This window comes from Haemaphysalis longicornis, unplaced genomic scaffold, assembly GCF_048455015.1.
Source record: "Haemaphysalis longicornis isolate Haplotype H1 unplaced genomic scaffold, Haemaphysalis longicornis Haplotype H1 scaffold_25, whole genome shotgun sequence".
Taxonomy (NCBI): domain Eukaryota; kingdom Metazoa; phylum Arthropoda; class Arachnida; order Ixodida; family Ixodidae; genus Haemaphysalis; species Haemaphysalis longicornis.
In genome coordinates this window covers 1,260,141-1,283,313 of record NW_027526314.1, presented here as the reverse complement: position 1 = coordinate 1,283,313, position 23,173 = coordinate 1,260,141, and positions in this window count along the sequence as shown.

The window sequence follows — 23,173 nt, the reverse complement described above, 5'->3', positions numbered from 1 at the left end:
GCCTTGACGTTTCCAGTTATACCGCAGTGGGCAGGAATCCACTGAAGCTCTACATGATGGTGTGCATTTAGAGCTTGTAAGTGCAATGCATGGATGTCTAAAACAAGCTGTTCTTTCGGGTACGATTTTAAGCACTGAAGGGCCGCCCGAGAATCCGTGAAGATTGCCCACTGACGTGCTGGTTGCTCGATGATGTAGGCGAAAGCAGCCCGCAGAGCGGCAAGTTCGGTGACCATGGATGTCGTCCTGTGGCTAAGCGTTGCGCTGAAGGCGGTACAGGAGGACGGGAACCAGATTCCTATAGCCGATGAGCTAGCTGTCACAGACCCATCCGTGTATAGATGGGTGTGGGCCCTGTATTTTTGGAACAGCAGTTCCAAGGCGAAGAACTTTAAGGCAGGGGTGGCGATATCCTGTTTGCGGGTAATGCCGGGCACTCCAGTTGTAATTTGCAGACGCGGGTACATCCAAGGCGGTTGTAGCGACGGAGAAGGGTGCTGGAAATGCAGAGGCAGAAGGTCTCGCACTTCAGTGGCTGAGCTGAGTGCTAATGGGTGACCTTGCTGCCGTGCTGCAAATCTCAATTGAGCCCGAAGTACCTCCTGCGTGCCAAGAGCAAGTGGTGCCAGTCGTCGACACTCCACCATAGTTCCCACCGTGGATGTGGTCTTCGGAACTCCAATGCACACCCTCAGGACCTGCGCTTGCATACTTTGCAGGGCTCTGGCATTTCCTTTTGAGAGGGGGAGAAGAACAGGAAGGCTGTAGCGTAACAATCCTACGCACATGACATCATACAGCCGAAGAAGAGACTGGACGTTGCATCCGCCGGCGTTGCTAGATAACATGCGGAAAATGTTGACGAAGGACGCAAGCTTGTCTTTTATATAGCGGACGTGTTTTGACCAAGTCAGAGACCTGTCAAATGTCACACCCAGAAATTTGTGGTGCGGTACATAGGGGATAGTGCAGCCTGCAACGGTGAGTCCATAATTTGATATATCACGCTTCGTGAAAGCGATGGCAGCGCACTTGCCAGCTGATATATCTAGGCCTCGGATTCCTAGAAACACCGCAATGGAAATGATTGCCCGTTGCAGTCTCGCACGCAGTACCCGCCTGTTGCGTCCAGCACTCCATATGCAGATGTCATCCGCGTACAAGGATATTTCCACTGACTGCGGTAAGCACTTCTCTATGCCCATCATAGTGATGTTGAAAAGCGTTGGACTGAGGACACCACCTTGGGGAACACCACGGGTCACTCTGTATAGCGGTGTGTCACCGCTGTCTGCTGACATGTAGATGCATCTATCGGTTAAATAGTCCGAGATCCATGCATACATGCGACCCCCAAGGCCCGAAGACCTCATGGCCGAGCGTATAGCTTCATGGTACACGCAGTCATACGCTGATTTGATATCAAGAAACACAGAGATTGTAATGTTGCGCTGTGTTTTGGCTTGTTTAATGCTGTTAGCAAGGGCTAAGGCATTATCAATGCTACTCCGTCCCTTGCGGAAGCCAGACATCTGTGGCGGGTATGCGTTGCGAGTGGTCAGGTCCCAGTCCAGGCGATGGAGCACCATTTTTTCCATAAGCTTGCCGACGCAGCTCAGGAGGGCAATAGGACGGTAGGACTCGAAGGAAGTCGGTATTTTGCCTGGCTTCAGTACAGCCACAATACGCCCGTGCTTCCATTTTTGCTCTAGGCGGCCAGCTTCCCAAGAACGAATGAAGATGCCTAAAAGGCACTTCTTTCCATTTTCGCCCAAATGGGAAAGGGCTGTGTAGGTGATATTGTCCGGACCAGGTGATGTAGCTTTCTTGACTGAGGTCAGCGCAGCGACAAGTTCTGCCATGGAGAACGGTTCATCCATGGGTGATGTTATGGCTAGGGCAAGCGCACTTGTGGGCGACGTGGGTCTTATGTTTGATGTCGGCGAAGAGGTAATTTTTCTACAGAAGGCGTTTGCAGCGTCCAGGTCACTGATGTTCATGCTTAGCGAAACAGAGTTGAAGGGGTGAAGTTGTGTCGGCGGTGCCCGGAGACTTCGAACCAGGCGCCGTATTCCCGAGAGTGGCTTCCTGGGGTCCAACTTAGAGCAAAAAGACGTCCACTCGCGCTTGGCCAACTTGTTCATGTGCCTCTGAATGGCCTTCTGTGCTCTTCTAGCACCTCGGATATCTTCCGGTGATTGCGTCCGGCGCGCTCTTCTTTCGGCTCTCCGACGCACTGCACGAAGTCTTTCATACTCTGCATCGGCGGTAGTATACCTTTCCTGTACCCTCAAATACTTAGTGCAGGCAGACCTGGCCGATAAAAGTGTTTGTACTAAGTCGTCATAAGATGACGAACAGTCCACTTTCTCCTCTACTGTGGTTTGGAAAGACGTCCAGTCAGAGCAACGCCGTGTCCGTTGAGAACGACTACCCTGTAAGCCATCAACAGTGACGTAAACCGGGACGTGATCGCTGCCGTGCGTTTCAATGTCAGATATCCAACTCGTTCCAGCTAGTAGCTGCGATGACACAATGGTGACGTCAAGGGCGCTTGACACGGTTCCACGGAAAAACGTTGGTTCTCCAGTGTTGAGTACAAACATGTCGTACCGTTGAGCACAGTCCAAAAGCCGCCGCCCTTTAGCTGTCACTTTTCTTCCTCCCCATGACGGGTGGTGGGCGTTAAAATCCCCCGTCAGAATGTGGGGTGCTGGGGTAGCATTAATAATGCCTTCAAGTCGATGTAGGGCCAGTGCGACACGAGGGGGTATATAGGCAGCAATAATAGTGAAGGACAAGCCGCCGCCTCGCACTGTAGCTGCCACATATTCGTTTGACGCATCGGGTGGAATGCTATGTTCTATGATGGCCAGGTCATTACGCAAAGCTAGGAGGACCCTTGTTAACGCCACTCCAGTTGACGATCGTAAGGCCGTGTAGCCCGAGAGACGAATATCTTTGGATAATCGCGACTCCGAGATGGCGATCACCGGGAAGTGATGCTTTTGCACGAAACGGCGGAAATCAGACAGACGCTGCTGGAGTCCACAAGCATTCCACTGAAATATTGTTGCCTTATTTCGAATTTCCTGCAGTTTTAACGGTGAGGGAGCGCGAGTTACAGTAGCTACCGCCATTCAGCAAGGAAGGGCGAGACAAAATCCAGAAGTGTGACAAGAGCCGTAGCCAATGGAGACGCAAGGGAAGCAAGGAAGCTGCGTACAGCGTCTACGAGTGGCGAAATCATTGTCCAAATCCCACCAAAACTCCGGTCAGCTTTTCGACCACTATCTTCTCTCGGCGGAGCTCGACGGGCCGACTTCGATGTCCGCACAGCTGGAGTTGGCGGCGACGCTGTCGCCGGTGCCGATGCAGGCTCCGCTGTAGATGCGGAGGTATGGGCAGGTAGGACACTTTTTAGTGCAGACGCACGAGTAACCACTGGCGCCCTCTCCGGTTGCGTTTTCGCGGCAGGAACCTGCTGCTCACGCTGAACGACCGGTAGCGGAGGGAAGTCTTCCTCAACATTGGCAAACGTTGAACTCCCTGCAGCGGACTGGTCTTGTCTCAGTAGGACGCCCTTTCTCCCAGTGTTGCGTTGCTCTGCTAGGGCAGACTTCGCTGACTTATAATAGAAACAAAAGGTCAAAGGAAGAGCACGCAGCGAGAAAGTGCAAGCTCAGAAGAAGAGGAAGGGGCGCAGGAGCACAGAGGGAGAGAGAGAGGGGGGCGTGCAAACACCCCGCACGTCGCCCCGGCGGTCGCCGAGGCCCTCAGACGCACGACAGAGCGCGGTTCTTGGGGCGCGAAAGGCCCTCCGCGTGGAGTGGCCGCAGGTAGCGGCCACTACAAAGCTCGGCCGGGATCGACGTATCAGTATGTCTCGAAAACATTCCCAGCACTCCCGGAATGCTCTGGGGGGAAGCGACAGTATCGGGCTCTCTTTAGCATGCGCGCAGTGTCGGCCCAACTGGAAGCCGACCCGTGTAAGGCCCCGGCGATGCTCCACTTGGCAGCAGGTAAACCGCGAGGTCGCCCAAGACGGCGAGGGGGCATCGCGCGCTTGCGACCGATATCGGCTCGTATCGCCGTTTCATTGCCCTAATTGCCGCGTTATATGTGCTTTTTAGGCCCGGCAGAAAAAGTGCTGCCTCCGGAGGATCGCGTGCGAGGGCCCGCTGGCAGCGCGATTGCCATCTCTTCGCCACGCCGCCTCTCGTGGGGTGGAAAGAGACACTCTTCGGAGACAGCCGGGCGGCGCTGAAAGGAGCGGCGAGAGCGCTGCTGGCCTTAGGAGGAAACGCCTTTGTGCAGCCGGTGCTACCTGGCCACGTCACGACGGAGGACTGACTCTCTTCGGGGCGGAGGAGATATAAAAACACTCGTACGCGAACAGTTTATCACAACAAAGAGTACTGTGGTTACAAGGACTGCTTCGCGCCTCCCAGACCTATCTGTTCTTGAAGAAGCGGCAAACCCATTCGGACTGTCCGTAATTTTGCCGATTTCTGTCACATTGACGCAGCCACGCACTATTGACGGGGTGTATACCAACAGGGAGAACATGCAAGAACTGCAATCCTCGGGGAATTCGGAGAGTCTGAGAGAATCCGCGAGATTTCGGAAATTTTGTGATTTCAAATGGAGAAAATGAAGGCGATTACTTTAAAATTATTAAAAGATAAATGTTGGCGAGCACGCAATTGAGGCCCTTGATCGCGGAGGCAATGCAATTTCTGCTAGCTCTCATTCTGCAGCTTCAGCACCGCGACGAGTTGTACGACCTTCCCCTGTCGTCGTTCTTACACAAGCTGTGCCAGCATAAAGGCCCATTCTACCGCCGAAATGTACTATATTTGCTCGCTTAATGCGACCCCCCCCCCTCAAACTGAACGCGCCTATTTGGCGAAAGGCTGCCAGTTTCTGTCCACTGATTTTAGATGCGACGCATCTCTTGCTCTCGGGTATGTCCCTCCGTTGTCGCGGCGTCCGCACGCTCACTGCACATGTGCAACTCTCCTCCGTTCTTCTCTCCGACAGCTGTGCGCAGCGCTCTCGCTCCGTCTCATTATCATAACAACAGCTGGTGTGCGCGCGCTTCGCCTACGTTCGCGTCTGCTCCGGCGCGCAAGCGTGCGCATGCGCGCGACTCTCCCCCCGGCTCCTCTTCTTTCAAAAGCGGGAATATAAGCGGGGGAGCACACGGCGCCGGATCAGTCAATCGCACGCTCTCGCCCTTGACTTGACTTTGCTTGGCAATGCCTCCGTGCTTGACTTGAAGAAGAAGATCTTCTGATGAAGACGTGATGAAAGCGACAGTCCCTTCAGCGAGTGGACTGACGCAATCCAATACCAGCGTCAGTCCAAACGCTCATACGAACACATGCGGGTGTTCGTATGAGAGCACCCGCATGTGATGTAAATGTATCATCCGCGTTCACAACACGTTTCCCGCGATTTAGAGAATCAACCAAATGGAAACGCCAATTGCCCCCCCCCCCCCCATTGCGTCGCATCACAGCAGGGTTCCCGTAATTTTGTTTTGTTGTTTTTTTTTTCCTTTACTCACGACATGAGCCTTACGTGTGACTTGACGCAGGCTGTGCCCCAAACTGTTGTTTCCGGTGAGGTCAAGAAGATACCGCCTGCAGTGTGCGAATGCCATTGCTTGAAAAATACACTTCTAGTAATAAACGTATCGGATCAAAATGTTTCACGTTACTGTGAGCCTTACTTTGAATGGTACGATCCTGTCCAAAATCAGTACACCAGGACAGTTTGCCTATATGCGAGGCTGCCATATCTGTAGATCAGACGCCTGCTCTCACCGTTGAAAGTCCGGAGACTGCTCTACGAACGACGGAAGGTGATCAGATAGCGAGCGCGGCGCCCCATTTACAGACAGCGTAGGCAACCAGGGGAGGTTTTACGAAGTGGCAATTGTTTGCAAGCAACCTTCGCGACAGATATTTCGTGTGACATAGCTGTTCCTGCCCTTTTCAGGCGAAGAATGGGAGGGGCGTGGAATGTCGGGAAAATCTGCAAATATTGGGGTGACTGATGCAGGAGGAGCATCGCTGCACTACTTGGTTTGGCGATTGCGTCAAAAGGTAAGTACTGAGCAGAATTTCGCACCGGCTAGAATATTTGATTCCTCTGGAAACTTAACTTAAAAAACATACGCACATGCCCCAGCACACTGAAAAAAAGGGCAGTGCAGTTGTGCAGGACAGGTTGTTACACAGATAATACCCCCTCCCCTTCTTGTTTTTTTGCGTGCCTAGACGGCGAAAGCGGCTACCATCCTCACTACTTCGGCCCTTCCTCGCCCTTTGGCAACCTGTCCGCCTCTGGAGCCTTATATTTTGATAAAGGATGGCGTATATCGTCCCTGAAACGTTGTCTTTCCAGCAATGCACTTGTGTTTGAAGTGAAGCTGACTTTGAAGAGATCGGCCAAAGCTTGCTCTTTGCAAGCTGGCTTTTTCACACAGTGTGTTGCGCAGTGAAGCCTACCCTTAAAAAAACATAGGCGGCAATGGGCGCGAATAAGGGCGGAAGAAGACCACGGACGATGATCGGGACACAAACACCAACTGAAAGCGCGATCCCCGCCGGGACTACGAATACCGCGAGGCGGGAAACGCAAGACGCCTGTGTTGACTACAATCCCGCTGAACGCTTCCCCGGCACGACGGCGCGGTTTGGGCGGGAGTTTGTGGCCAACCAATAACACACAAACAGTTCCGCTGGTCATCCACCTTCACACGGTGGAATGGCTCTGAATTATTAATTCTCATTCCATTTTACACGCACTTCAAAACCTAGACGGAAGAGGACTCCAATTTAATTTTTCGGCTTTTTGTTGACAAGAGTGGTGAATGAACAGCTCTCTTTTGCGTCACATGGCTCCTACTAGTATGGACCGTATTCTTCCGTCGAAGATGGCGCCCCAGTAATGGTACGGAACACTGAAAAAAGGTGTCATTATCAAGGTCGCATGGTTCCAGAGCGTCGCCCAGTTGGCGGTGCGTTGGGCGTGTCAACAAGCTCTGAGAAGCATTTGTGTACATCAGCACCCCCGAGTTTGCGCTCACAATTCATGCGCCGACAGAAACTACGCAACAACAACATACATCAACAGCTCCCGCCAGCGGTGGTGTCTGCCATCGCAGGGTGGGGCCAAGGTTTCCTTCACGTGAACAAACTCACTTACCATAATGTGAAGAAGATCTATGCTGGTGGAAAGGGGGGAGGGAGGTGCTGACGCTATTGTCCGAAGTATAGTTATCTACCTTAAGTCCCTAGCAAATCTGCTTCATTACATCACGAATTTCAAAAGCGTTTCTGGTGGTTCATGTTACTCTGATCATTTGCATAACCTGCAGGACACGCTTACTCTTTCTGGTTAGGTTTTGTGTGTAATAGCGCCTGTTGAAATACGACACATTCGACTATCGCTGAATTGCCACTGCTTTTGTGCTACGCGGTAGGCTGCTCGGCCAACTTGGTTAAGATGTACAAACATTTTGTTTATGGAGACATGATGCACAAACTATCCAATTAAAGCAAACTTTTGGTAAGACCGATTTTCAGTTTGCTTTAACGCGAGTGCAGTCTAATCCACTCTCGTTAATCTGCTAGGGCTCAATGCACGCCAATAAAGACTGATTTTCAAATCGTTTATTTCATTCCAAACACTCTACTTCTCTCCCGAAGGTGCCTCATGCCACCCCATTCGGGTAATGTTTCATTAGGCGCTGAGCGTAACCATAAAAAGGTTAACTTCATTACCCATAGTAAAAAAAAAGACATCCCCCTCGCGAGGGGCACGATCAAATGCACAGCATTTCCGAGGGGGTGCGCTGGCAAATCGTATCTCTTGATCGCGGGACCCGTGTCGCCATCTTTTGGAAGCGCGGGACAACTTGTGGCGCTTTCGAAACAAACGAGAAATGAGTGAAGGATATAAGGCGCGTTCGGTGCATCGAAATCTGTGTCGGGTTCGTGGCTCGGTCGGTTGTGCGCCGGGCACCTTGCGTTCCGCCCGCGGCGTCATGGGTTCGAAACCGGGCGCCGGAAACTGTTATTTCTTCCTGGCTGCGGACTACGACAAGGCGCGCCTGCGGACTACGACAGGGCGCGCATGCGGACTACGACAGCGCACGCCAACGCCGCGTGACATTGTGAGTTACTAAAATGCTATGCATTTAAAACCCAGGAAATTCCGAAAGGATAAATTTGCGGACACCCTGATTGAATGCCGGCTGGGGAGACACCTCCGATACAAGCTGAGTCGAAACGAACGGCGAGCGCGGGTTCCTCGTGTTGTGCAAGTGCGCTTTCCCCCGTCTCGCCGCGGTTGCGTAGAGGCGACTGCACCTCCGGCGGTCTCGCGGTGCACGGCGTCGTACTGATGCACCGCGTGCAAGCGGAGGAGCGTGCATATGAGCTGCAACATTGATCGGCAGGCCCCTATTCGCCGCGAGCTCGACATGTAGGTGGCGACAGCATCGCGCTGCTAGTGTGGATGCTCCGCTGGGCGGCCCGTAAGAATGCGCAGTGTGGGCGCGCTTCGTGCTTTTAAATGCATAGCATTTTAGTAACTCACAATGTCACGCGGCGTTGGCGTGCCTTGTCGTAGTCCGCATGCGCGTCTTGTCGTAGTCCGCATGCGCGCCTTGTCGTAGTCCGCAGCCAGGAAGAAATAAAATAACAGTTTCCGGCGCCCGGTTTCGAACCCATGACGCCGCGGGCGGAACGCAAGGTGCCCGGCGCCCTACCGACCGAGCCACGAAACCGACACACATTTCGACGCACCGAACGCGCCTTATATCCTTCACTCATTTCTCGTTTGTTTCGAAAGCGCCACAAGTTGTCCCGCGCCTCCAAAAGATGGCGACACGGGTCCCGCAATCAAGAGATACGACTTGCCGGCGCACCCCCTCGGAAATGCTGTGCATTTGATCGTGCCCCTCGCGAGGGGGATGTCTTTTTAATAGACGCTTGGGAATCATGTGGATCATTGTTGAAAATGTTGTCATCGGTAATTATCTGATATATGATCCCTTTCTTCGAGTGTTTTTTTCTCCCCGTATGTGCGCACGAAAGGTGCAAACAAGAGTGGTATGCTGTAGTTCGGTTCCTCAACGTTCAATGTACAGCATGGAAGCGGTAGTCAGTCTCCATTACTACGCCAAAAAAAGCGACGACTCATAGGAAATCTCAGAATGGCCGTAATTGTGACAATGAACTTGTGCGCTGTGGCTCGTAACAAGCTCGATCTTTCCAGACTATGGCTTTGAGCCTTCAATAAAAGCATAAATAGAAACAAATCAGGAAGCCTCGCTCTCTGAAATTCAGTTTACAACGGCAATCTCAATCGCTTTCACTGGTAGCATGACGCATTATTGCATTTGTGGGATGCCCTGAAATGGTAACAGTACTTAACTGCCCCGAAATTCTTTCTAAGAGCTTACGATATTTTTTGTGTGTTCAAAAGGCAACATAAAATTACTGAATTTTGATCAGCGCAGAGATATAAATGTAATCGCTCTAACGGGTCTTTTAAATGAAACTTTAGCGACTCTGAGGGAAGGTTTCATGAATAACGGTTTCAGATCACTTATTTACGGCTTTCGTCGCAAGTAACTTGCGAAATGAATTGTCAACGCACGCAGTACAATCAACATCTCCTGTTTAGCTAGGTTTTCGCAAAGTGACAAGCAGGTTTACAGTGTGCAAGCTTCTGGCACCTCACAGTGAGCACAAATTTTCTGTTACGACTGATCTGTTGACCATTCGCGTTCCTTTTAAAATCTAACAGGCGCCTGCAACAGCGAGATGTGTTTGCATTCTTGCGTATAAGGTCGCTTACGAACCCTAAAGATGGCAATAAATGAAGTTGCGCTGTTGCAGATGTAGTAAAACATTTCCTTTTTATTTCTTGTTGCGAATCAGCGCAACGGGTTCCCGGTAACTACTCTGTTTTGTAAACTGAATATCGCCTTTGTCTTGGCATTTAATTCTTGAAGATTGGTTAAAAAATGAAATTCTGTGCATTTCTTTTTTTTTTTTCGGGAAGAAAAGGGGGTGGGGGGGTCCTGCCAACGTTGCAAGAGCAGCGAGAAGAGAACGCATGTAACGCGAAAAGCCAAACTATGGTTATCAGTATTACTTACAATCGAAACTACACTAGGCGTCGTGTTCTGTAGCGGTGAAAAAGCAGTATTTTAACACGTATTTTCAAAACTGATTAACCCCCCTTTGGTCCGAGATTGTCCAGGAATTGTGGCTCGCCTTTTTCAAAAGTATTGAAAGCACGCATTGTGGGAAAAAATTAAAAAAAAAACAGCGATTCATGGCACACACCCCTCACACCTTTGGGCAACACAGTGCATTATATTACGCGTTTTCTTCTCTTTCTTTAAACTTAGGTCCACCTTAAGAGGTTAAGACGTGACCATATTAGGCATTTGGTTATGCTGCGTGAGACACTTTTCTGGACAAGGTGATTCATGTCGGATTTGAAAATGATATGTATGAAAATGACACACGAAATGTCACATGACGGACGCAAACTCACAACTGATTAATTTTACCGAAAAATCCCCCCTAAATACTCTTGCGCATCCATAGAAGCGTATTTTAAATAATACGTAAAATTATCAACTCTATACAGTTGAATAAATGTTTATTCCTCCTCCTCAGTGTAAACAACGACTGTCCAAAAATGGTATTCCTTTTAGAAAAGGTACGGGAAGGATATCACACAGGCGCTTGCGGGTGTAAAATACGTGTCCGGTAATGTATGGGCGATAGCGCACGGGTGGTGTGCAGTGTAAATGTTTTTGTTTGTTTCTTCTTTCTATAAGGACACAGCGCAATTTTACAAGGGTGTGGAATTTGCACGCGTATGTACAGGTCTTGTCGCTTCTTACCCGTTTCGCGTACTAAACTTTTATCCTTTAAATAATCACCACGCCACCTTCAAAAAGCACCTTTCGACGTTCCCGAAACGGCAGACGACTGCACTCAACAATAAGAAAAGTGCAATGTGTGGAAGCAATGTTTATAACACGTTTCACACTCAAGCGGTGACCACGGCGAAGATGTTTCGTGGAATTAAACCAGCGCATTAACCCTCATCGGCCGCTGATTATTGCGTTTCTAGAGGAAATGCGCAAGCAGAGGTAACTATGTCATTGCTTACTGCCAAACGAGCACACATATTGGTTGTTTTGTCGTGTGCAGCACGCGTCTTGCGCCGCACGCAACGTGAAAAAGCAGACGACGCGAGAGCGCCATCCACACTAGGAGCGGTTCGTCCCGCCGCCGCCAGGGGCCGACTGTGTTCGCGCTCGGGGCGAATAGCCACCGACAAAGGCCGCCCAGGCGAGATTCTATCACCTTGAGAGCTCCAAACTGGTTTCTATTACCGCCGGCCCACGCGTCCGATTCCGGTTGTCCGGTGTCAAGACGATCGTGACGTTGACGGAGGCTTTCCTGTTTCACTGTAAACGCAAACTAGCCGGAAATGGAGTTTTAATCAAGTAATGTGTCCTGAAAAGTACCTATAGCAAAAAATGTACTCCCTAGGCATGATCTAAAGAAGTGGACGAACCTCCATGGTAGTACCGTTGCCCATACGGGTAGCAAAAGGGAGGATTTAGAACGACTTAACACCATTTGTGAGATGGCGTTCCGTTCCTTGTATACTACCACGTCCACAATAAACGCCCTATCTGAGGTAATCATCTCAAGCGGGCGGTCGCCATGTTAGTCTTCTGTTGTCTCCGTGCACCAGCACTTCAACTGTGGCCTAATGCTAATTAGAACGAGTAAGCAGGACGCGACGGTTGCACGCAGCTACAAAACCAATACCGTACGTATACCCGTATAGATGCTTCAACCAGCGCGATCACAGGCAGAGAGCGCGGCCGTGTTGTCTCAATCTGTTTATTTTGGCGATAGGTGTTGTCAAACTCTGCTGCTAACGAAGATGCAGTTCTCGCCGTTGCAAAAAATTGCAATGTTCATCTGCTTCGCTTGCTTGCGCATACATAGACGATTTAAATTCTCGTGCCAGCGCGCCAACGCACCCGACTGCAGCGACTCAACTTGCCCTGGCGGCACGACTGGCTGCCCGGATGTAATCAATGCAGCGCGGCCGGTGACTCGGCGCGGCCGGAGCTTCAAGCCTCGCCTTGGGCCGTCGTTTTTTCTTATTTGTGAAGGACTAGTAGTGCCATTTGGTGGAAAGATTTTCATGTGCCCCTGTCACACGAGGAACGGCCGCAAACAGCATTTGGATACGGCGACAGGTGTGGACAGCTCGCTGGTAAGTGGTCTTTCATCAGTCGATGCGTTTGTCAAACGTTTGGATAGGGTTAACAGCGAAGTACCCGGGTACCCGTGCGCTCACAGCTCGTACACGCACGGGCAAAGAAAAAAGCGCACACTCGTATTATTTTACTTGTTTGTGGGTTTTGGGGTATGCGTTCGCATTCTTTTGTAGGCCGGTTTGTAACAGGGCATTCGAGATAAAATCGTTTGTCGCGCGCGGCGTCGTTTCAAAGCAACGTGACGGTTACTTCGTGCTGGCGAAAATCAGCGCAGTCAGACGGAAGCGGGAAGGAAGGTAGAGAGATCGGGAAAGAGGGCGCTAATATATAAAGGAAAGCGTAATGCAAGACGAGAAATATAACACAACCCGCCTGCATTTCTCCGAACTTCAGGACAGAGCCGCACACGGGTACGTTGTCACAAACTCGAGCGTACGACGTCTAAAAGTACCGTATATTAAGTGCGAATGCACTTTATAAGCGACCCCGAACCTTCCGCCGTCCGCATAGCAACAGCTGCGGGTGCGCGCGCTTTTCGTCTCTCCTCGTCTTCCTTGGGAACGGGGGGAGATGGGCGCGCGCTGCCTGGCCGCTGACATGGCACATATCCATGTGGGGGATTGGTCAGGAATGCACTTTATAAGCGACCCTGAATTCCGGTGACCGCCGTCCGTCCACATAGCAACAGCTGCGGGTGCGCGCGCTCCTCGTCTTCCTTGGCAACGGGGGGAGATGGGCGCGCACTGCCTGGCCGCTGACATGGCACATACCCACGTGGGGGATTGGCCAGGAATCTCCTCGTCTTCCTTGGCAACGGGGGGAGATGGGCGCGCGCTGCCTGGCCGCTGACATGGCACATACCCACGTGGGGGATTGGCCAGGAATCGGGCGTGAGACGGGTTAATGCACCCGCTTAAAGGAGTACTGACACGAAATTTCAAAGCTGAGATCCGCTCTAGCAATCAAGTACAACGACAACACAAATAGGTGTCTGTGCATGGCACATACCCACGTGGGGGATTGGCCAGGAATCGGGCGTGAGAAGGGCTAATGCACCCGCTTAAAGGAGTACTGACACGAAATTTCAAAGCTGAGATCCGCTCTAGCAATCAAGTACAACGACAACACAAATAGGTGTCTGTGAATAAATGCATCTTTCTTTCTTTGTAGTTGTGTGTGTGTGTGTGTGATCTCTCTTTCGCGAACATTACCGAACCGCGCAAATTCATTTCCTGCATTCGCACTTTCACATTCTTCCCCTCGGGGAAATGCGGGGAAATTTTTTTTTTTTTTTTTTCATTTTTCAACGTGACCTGAGCCCCTTATCTTCTCATTGCCGCGCATGCAGACCTGATTGTGTCCCTGTGTTTCAGCGCACAGCCATCCTTTTGCGACATAAGAACCAGCGAACGCGAGAAATTGTAGAAGCCAGCCACATCAGAAAAGCTGGTTCCGAATGTATCAGTCATCCCTCTATCGCCCTGCTTAATCGAGAAGTCGCATATTTAGACGCACATTGAGCGCTATTTCGGTGCTTCTTCTGGGAATGCGTGTTGGGGGTTGGAGGGGGGTCTTAATCCATGTATGATGCGGTTATCTTTGCTGATTTTTCGCCTTTCCTGCGCCTCAAAGTTCGTTTTGTGGTTTTGTTGTTAAGTTTTTTTAGTATTTTCGGCTGAGTGCGCCGAGAACTGTGACGCATTGGGGGCGCGGCAATTGGGCGCTTGGGCATATAAAGCTTTGAATTGTGCAATAATAAACTAGTTGCGAGTGTGCGCTTGTGCCGTCTTCATGTGTTCTTGTCCTCGTTAATTTGCGCGCAGTGTATTTTTCGCAATGCATAATTACCAACTCGCCCAACTCGCAACCCTTTTACGGATCCTATACTCCGTAAAAATGAGTTGCCTGTCCTTTTAGGTACGGCAAAATCTCGCGCAGCGCATCATTCTGCCAGGGGGCCATATCCTAATGTCAATGCACACACTATGAAAGCAGCTTGCACTTAATGCGTCACATTGTCTGCTGATAAGCATTTTAGATTCGCCCCTCTCATCATCATTCACTTCGTGGAGATGGCGGGATTTTCTTTCATAGCTTGTTGTCACTGCAGTAATTAATAGCAGAATCAGTCCTACAAATCACAGAAACGGTTCGTTTCACGTTGAAAATACTCACAGTAACACACTTTGCACCACACGGAGGAACAATCGGTTGCTGTGATGAGGCATAAGGGTAACTTGTTGTTAAAGGAGCCATGAAGAGAAAACAAAAGTTTGTTTTATTCGAAAGATTAGGTGTTTCATAGTACCCCAAGCGCTTTCCCGGAAGCAAATGATGCTTTATTCACTGATAAATAAGGCAATTTAAGCCAAAATTTTAAATCTCCCGCTAAAATTGAACATTCCGTGACGTGTACAATGGCGTCATAGAGCCGGTCCATGAAACAGATACTTAGTATGTCGACTCCATATAGCACCCACACGCGGGAGTCGATCGAGACGGCGGCCATTTTAAAAATACTAGTAAAACCTAGTGCACCCGCAGCCCTAGTCATGGAATCGCCTGATCCGGAGAACAAAACTCTCGCCGAGGAGCTCGGGCTTGCATTTAACAACCTCACACCACAATAACGCTCAATGCTTCTAAGTGCACGAGCGGCAAGAGTTGTGGGATACGCGGTGGACGGGAAAGCGACCATTCCGCGATAGCCACAACAGACGAACGCCCAGCCGTCGGCACCGCTGCCTCGTCAGCCCCGTCGCGACGGACGAATATAGACTGGTACGTATGTGCCGTATTTTGATTACGGTTAATAATAGTTCAATTTCAGTAGCAGTATCACTTATGCCAGTTGGCCGGTGTCGTGTATGGAAAGCCGTTCGCGCGAGCTCTCTGCTTCGACCAGAAAGATACGAGCGTCAATGCGCGGTGTTTACGGCATTTTTTTCCCCAAGGTCAGAGCGATTTGACGAAGTCGGCAACGAGCGCCAGCATGTTCCAGGAGTGAGCTAACGTAAGGGTCCCTGCCGTAACTGAACAAACTGAAGTTTTCAGTGGTTGTAAACTGGAAACGAGCTCGTAACGACAGCAGCAAACCAACACCATTCGAAACTTACGCGACGACTGGCACTATCTCGTCGCTTCTTGCTGTTCCTTACTCCCCTCGTTTCTATTTTTACCTTTGCTGGTTGGCGATATGACGGCCAACCTCCTGTGAAGGGATTACGATACGAAGCAAGGTCGCGGCTGTGCGTGCTGGAACGGTTCGTTGGCCCCGAAGAGCCTCGAACCCGAAAATTCGTCTGCGCGACGGCGAGATGTCGAGCTCGGCCGGCGCGCTAGTTTCGTACGCATTGGCGCACACGCTTGCGAGTTCGTTCGGACCTTCAACCGTTTACTCCACCGTTCTTTGTCATAAAAAGAATGTGCAGTATGTTTCACGGGCATTTAGCTCGCTATGCAAGCTGTAAGCCCTGCCTAACATGCGTTTGCTTTTGCCGGCCTCCGCCAATCGCAGAGCTTAGCCCATGTGACGGCATAGGTTCTGTTGCGGGAAATGAGCTGGTGGGTCGCATGACCATTCCCGTTTTTCCTAATTATGTAGCTTATTTGAGCGAAGTTTGCGTTATAAATGGTGTCGTTATGGCTCTAACGAGGCAATCTTTCGAATGAACCAAACTTGTGTTTTCTCTTCATGGCTCCTTTAAAGGGTCATTGAAGACAACCAGCAAGTTGATTTCAAACGGAAGTCGGACCTCCGCATAGCCATTTCAGCATTGATTTAGTGCCAAGATGCCTTAAGTGCTGAGAAATCGCTGTTCAACTGCTCATCAAACGTGACGCAAACACGACTGCAGTCGCTGTTTGCATCAGGATAAACCGGAAGCAAGTGAAGCAGCGGTGATTAATAGCAGTATACAAGCAACTGAATACAACATTACCACGTACCAAGCAGTTTGGTCAGTTCCGGTCAAATCGCTCATGCTTCCCCAAACTCCCCTGTCATTTGCCGTTCGAGAACACTAAGCAAAATGTTTCTCCATTGGACCTGTGATCAGTATTTACGCTTCACTGAAGAAAAACATTGGCCTTTTGAGGCCCCGCAAGTTTTGGCGTCGAACGATTTTCTCATGCGTAGCTCGCATGCTCCCTTGGAAAGCGGTACTGCCACCCCAAGTATGGACGAGTAGCACCATCCAGCGGCAGCCAAGAAAGAAGTTGTGCGCGTCAGGCCACTTAAGCCATTCCGGTGAAAACGTGTTTTTGCTAGTTTCAACCTTATTTTAAAAAAAATGCCAGGTGTAAGAGGGGTATAATAGTGTTCTCCGTGAGCTATTCTATCAACCTAGGAAACTTGCATTTTAACTTCACTGTCATTTAAAGTTGCGCTCGAGTATATTGTGCGGAAGTAATATCTTTTTTATTGCTGCAAAAGCTACGATGGTTAATGTACTGGCACTTGGTTTTATGAAGCCTTTGCATTCCTAATTTAAGTACTGAATCTTCGCAGGGAACCTGGCATAACAATTTTATTACTGTACCGAATTATTAAGTTCATTTAACCATAGTGTCTGTTTTGAATTTTACATGTGGGTCATTTTTTTTTCTTTTTTGCTTTTTCAGGTAGATGTTCCTTTGACTCCCTGCCTGCATTCCGCGAACGGGGAAATTAGCCTCCGCATCGATGGCCAGAGTGTCTTGACTGCATCATCTTTACTGGGAGGACTGTGTAGTCTGTTTGCATCGTTCTGGGTTTTCAACATTCAATATCCCAAGAAGGCACACAGAGCTCTAACGTTTGTGGAACATGCCTTTTTGGACCTTGCCAGCACCAAACCACGTGTGAAGGATTTAGAACTAATTAACTTTTATCGCATCAATATCCCTCACCAATATTTTATTTGTTTTCAATCCTGTAATCATTGGATAGTAGTTTAAAGAATTTCGTATTATGTTTTGACGTTTTCTTTTTTTTTACTGAACAGGGGATATTTGATGGGCCCTTCAGTATGCTGATAATACACTAATCTTTTAGTGAAGCAATAATATTAACCAACTAATATAACTTGAAACAATTATCTAAATAATGTTGGCAACTGGTGCCAAATGAATCAACTTAAAATTATCGGAAAAACACGAATTACATGGCTTTTTCTTCTCACTCTGAAGAAGCTGTCGCAAAACCACGCATTCTGTTCTATATCCTTGCAATTAACCCCTCAGACTGGGTCACTTTTCTTGGCGCATTTGTGTCTTTATCAAAACGCACTGGTATTTTCCGCAGCATATTTCTCGTTCTTTATATTACTCATTTATCCATAGCCATCTCATTGCTGTCTGTCTCCTACATCATTTATCTCTTGTGCCTTTACCATCCACAAAATGCTCGTTACCTTTCAATATCAAATCGTTACACAGCTCTCGCTCATTTCACCACCAATTGAAAAAAATTTTTGTTGTTTTAAACCACTGCAACCATTTTTTTCACTTTGTGTACTGAGTACTGATGCGTACTGATAAGTACTCACGCGTTCTCAATCCTCTAGTATTATATAATGATGTCACTTACCATGCCGTTGTGTTTGTGCCTATATGTTTTTCGCGTATTTCCAGTTCTTGTAGTAATATTGTTTCTACAGTTTGTTCAACTAGCACACAGATCGCTCATTTCACCACCAACTGAATTTTTTTTGTTGTTGTAAACCACTGCAACCATTTTTTTCACTTTCTGTACTGAGTGCTGATGCGTTCTGATAAGTTCTGATAAGTACTGACGCGTTCCCGACCCGCTATTATTATATAATGATTTCACTTACCATGTGGTTGTGTTTGCGCCTATCTTTGTTTTTCGCGTATTTCCAGTTCTTGTAGTAATATTAATTCTACGGTTGGTTCAACTAGCATTCTATTGCTGTCTTCCATTCCTAACTGGCGTTTTTTTAGCAATTTACCATTTTTGCTTTCTTATAGGAGGTCGCCCAAAGCTTTTATTTCGGAGCCTCCTTGTGTACACCATGTACCATGTAAACTTGTATGCGAAAGTTCGTTTGAAATAAACCTGAAACCGAGAAAAACCGTGTGAAATCAGTACTCCCGCAGGGAACTAGAAACTCTCCCTTGTGGCCTTGAAAAAACTCCTTTCGGAAGGCCTACAAAACCGCCCCAACTTTGCAAAACTCCATTCAAAAGAAATATATGCTTCCCTTGAACCTCCTAAAAACTCCCCTTGCGAGGTCTACAAAACGTAAAACTCCATGCAAAAGAAGTAAATGCTTCCCTTGAACCTCCTCAAAACGCCCCTAAAATAACACAAGTACTTCCCAAGGGAGCCATAATAGGCTCCTATTCAACCGCCTAAAAAGTCCATAAACATCACTTAAAAACGCCTTGACGAAGTAAAGAATACTCCATTTTGATCTCCTTAAATTCTCCCTAACATTTCTTAACACTCCCTAACTACCTCCTTTCTATCACCTAAAAACACCCTGTTTTGAGGAGGTAAACAAAACCTCCCTGTTCCATGTAGTAAAAAAACTCCTACAAGGAGGATCACTAGAGGACAGGAGAAGAACCTCTAGGGAGTATATGGGTGGAAAAAAAGTTTAGAGTGTTGCTCAGCGCGGCGGGCCACGGCAGCCTTTGATTATAAACAGCGTGCCCATTTGAGGCGACGAGAGGCGTGCAACAGGCCGCCCAATGAGTTCGCCGTTTTATCGCCTGTTGGCGGCAAGGGCCATACTCGCTTAGCGGAACCATCCCCTCGGAGGGCATAAGGTGCGCGGGCGATAAGTTCGTCGAAAAGGTCATGCGTAGCGTCTTCGACAACTTTCCGCGCTGCGTAACAAGTGGATTTAGAGACTTGTCTGCTTTGATGAAGCGATAATCGCACCGCATTACTTTAGCTAATGCTGCGAAAGCGTATGCGGGGAAGATGTTAATTTGTTAATTTGCGACCGCAGGAAAAAAAAATAAAACAGTGGAGTATTCAAGAGTTGGCCACGTCGTCGGAACAGATCTTGAGGCTGGGTATGGAGCGCGGTAGTACAAATTGCTGTGCACATATCAAATAGGTGACATGGTGGAAGCCGCCATTGCTGCGGCTGGTTGCATGTCTTGCGCGTATAGAGAGACTGGCAGAAGACTAGGCTGCCGGTAAAAATGACGCAGATCGACCCGCGCGATGCGCAGCGTGCGTACATTCTTAAAGAGAAACAGGAGAGCACTTCTGGACGAACAAGGTGGAAGACAGGAGGTGTTAATGAGCAGTTATTTATACGGTCTCGTTCCCCTAAAAGCTCCCAACTAAAAACGTTAGCATAGGATGCTTGAAAACTCTCTCCAGCAGAAAATTTTTTTCCCCTATGAAAGTTCCCTTCTTGAAAGTGCAAAGGTAAAAAAAAATTGCCTCCATCTCCCCGCGAGGGAACCCTAGTGTGATGCGGCGCATGCATGCGCGAAATGAGAGAGTACACGTCTTTTAGCGACCACCACCCAGCTATTTATTACATTTAAGAATGATGACTTTATGGTCAGTAAAGTGCACAGTGAGCGGTTGCCGCAGCAGTGGTCGAATCTTGGTTTCATCGTCGCTGTTCGAGTAGAACGAGAGCTAGCGCTGACTGAACCGCCGCGGAGCGATACCCGCTTTATATTCACAGCGCTTGAAGGAGAGGAGACCGCGGGAGAGAGTCGCCCATGCGCGCACATGCGCACCGGAGCAGCTGTTAACGCCGCGTTAACGCAGCGAAGCGCGCGCCAACCAAGCGCGCCAGCTGTCGTTATGCTAATGCGCCGGAGTGAGAGTGTTGCGCACAGCTGTGGGAGAGACGAAGGGAAGAGAGTCGCGCATGCGCAGGTGGCGTGCGGACGGACGCCGACGACGCAGGAGGGACATGCCTCAGAGCAAGAGATGCGCCGCATCTAATAACATCTTGAAACCAACAAACATTTTTTTAAGTCGTAGATCAAGGTATCTTTTGTTGATATGGCGGTCAAGTTGGTGCCCACTGGGTGGGTTTGAAGCCAAGAATGTTCTCATCTCCGTGTAATCCCAGCTTAGAATGTACTGCGTTTTCTCTCTTGCTCGTGTTACTGGAATCTATCCACTCCGGTCTAGCTCCATCCTGTCAGATGCATATCTCTTTTTAACATGGTCCGCAATTACTTTTTGCTTTCAAACATATGTACACTTTGGTAGCGGTCATTATTTGTGCTTTGACTATAGAAAAATTGTCAATCCCCTCCACTTACGATTATTCGGCTTTACTGAAATGCTCTATATAGGGAAGCACGTTTATCCAGGACAGCGAGGGGCCTTGAAGAAGCTGGGTTTAGAATCTTATCTGATTCTAGCTGGGAATTAAGGGATGGAAACCATGTCTATGCGAGCTCTCAGGCTAATGTACAGTCATCAAAAGTGTTAACAACAACAAAGAACAAGGTGCCAGCATATGCACAGGTAGGCAGCTTGCTATAGCGGCCTGGGTAATCAGAAAGGTTGTGCGCACGCGCTGGAGCTGCTGACTGGAGAAAGTCAGCACCGGGGCACCGATTATCAGCCGCCGAAGATGCGCCGCCGGCTATCGTAACCTGCCGCTCCGTGCATAGGCTGGCACCCGCTTTCTCGTTATTGTTAACACTTTTGACGACTGTACATACTACCGCGCATTGAAAATGCATTCTTATGCACAAACAAACAAAAAATGTGCAACTCGGAAATCAAGAGAGTAGCCCTACGAAAGCACACTTTGACAAAAAAAAGGCGATTTAATTGAACACCAGCACCACACGCTCCGCGCAATCATTTTTCACACAGCTTTTTCTTAAATACAGCAGGCTAATTTTGCATTGTAATCACTAACAAAAACTGGGATTACTTAGTGACTAATAAAACGCTCATAACTCCTCTATATTTGTTAACCCTCATTCCTGCTTCACTCTATCAGTATCCGATCAATATCAATATCCACGCTGATCAGAGCAGCGTCAGAGCAGTATCAGTGTCCCTGCTCATCACTGTGGCCAGGAATGATGCCCCGTTTACGCGAAGCGGCAACAGGCTTAATGGTGCTTCAAATGAGAGAAGCCAGCTGGCGAATTTACGCCCCTTCCACCATCCCCAGAGCGCCAGAAATGACACCGGTTCAATTTAATCTCAACCTCAAATGCACACATAGCAAAGCGAAATATTATTTCCAGCAGTGCAGGCCACCGCAAGTGTGTCCGAACGAGCGAGCGTCGTGTTCTGTTTGGAAAGCACTCGTCCGTCTGCGCTTGGTTCACGCTTGGCCGCTGCCCGCAGCAGAGTGAGCCGGCAGCGTACTCCGGAGCGCGCGCTGGCCCGGCCTTTGCATTTCCTCGATGAGAGTGGTGCCGAAAAGCCCTGCCATCGTGATCTCGCCTCCGTCCCTTCTGTTCGCTCTTTGTTTGGTTTGGGTGTCGAGTTTCTCTAAAACAAGTTTCCAGTCGTGATGAGGCGTAGCTCAGGAATGCGGCTGAGAGGCGGGGGGGGCCTTGCCTGTCTTTGGAAAATAAACACTCGGGATGTCGTTGCTTGAGGGACACGCGTGGTGGCGTCGGTGGCGATTCCCTCGGCACGAGTGACAAATGGTGGGACGTGTGCGCTCGCAGATTGTTCCCTGAAAGCCCCGAGCTGTTGTGTCCGAGTCCCCTTGCGCCGTCTGGGCGCAGCGGGACAGGGCAGGAGCGCTTTTCCCCCGAATCAGATAAGGCGCTTCCTTGTCGTCACGGGCCGAATTGACTGGAGCCTGCGAGGTGTAATTGGATTTATACCATTAGGGGAGCCATTAAGATGGACCTTCCGCAAATGACCGGTCGTTAACCATCCCGGACGAAAACTTTAGGCCACAAACTCGAGCGACGCGTGCTTCCTGCCCCTGGAACAAAGCTCGCAGCTGCTGGAAACCGCGCATGCGCAGTGCCCGAAGTTTCCCAGGTCTTCGACGTACCTATAGTGTGCAACAGGGCTCTTAGTTTTTTATTTTATTTATTTTATTTATTTACAAGATACTGCAGGCATGAAGCCCAAGCAGGAGTGGTACAGGCAATAAACAGGAAAAAAAGAATATGAAAAGGCATCAAGCCTAACATCACATACATACAACAACCAATTAAGCGGGATTACACGACTTTCATTTTGCGAAAAAAAGGGGGGGGGGGAGAGAAACATGGCACTGAAGTAAAGCAATGCAACAACACAATGAAACAGGGGATAAGACAACAGCAAATCATTTTCACGTCCCCAGGAAGACATGCGCGTCGATAGTATCTGTCGAAAGAAGGGCGGCAAGCGGTAGCGTGTTCCACTCACTGATCGTGCGTGGAAAAAAACGAAAATTTGAAAAGATTAGTTTTGGCGAAATATGGAGTTAAGGCAAGAGCATGTGAATTACGACCGCGCCGTGTTGCCAGGAGACTAATGTAGGGGCTGGAATCAAATAAGAGCTTCCGGTTAACTAACTGATAGAGCAATTTTAGCCGAACTGATTTACGTCGGGATTCTAATGTTGGGATAGCATGTCTTTCCATGAGGGCCGAAACGGAGTCTGTTCGCCCGTACATACCATAAATAAAGCGGATGGCTCTTCTTTGAATTCTCTCGAGGCAATCGATATTGGTTTTCGTGTGAGGATCCCAAATAACGCAAGCATATTCGAGTTTCGGTCTAATTATTGAAGTATACGCCAAGTATTTAACTTGAGATGGAGCATCCTTGAGTTTGTGTCGTAATAAACAAAGTTTACGGAAAGCTGCAGCGCATATGTTAGTAATGTGAGAGTTCCAACTTAAGGTACTGGTTAATGTTAC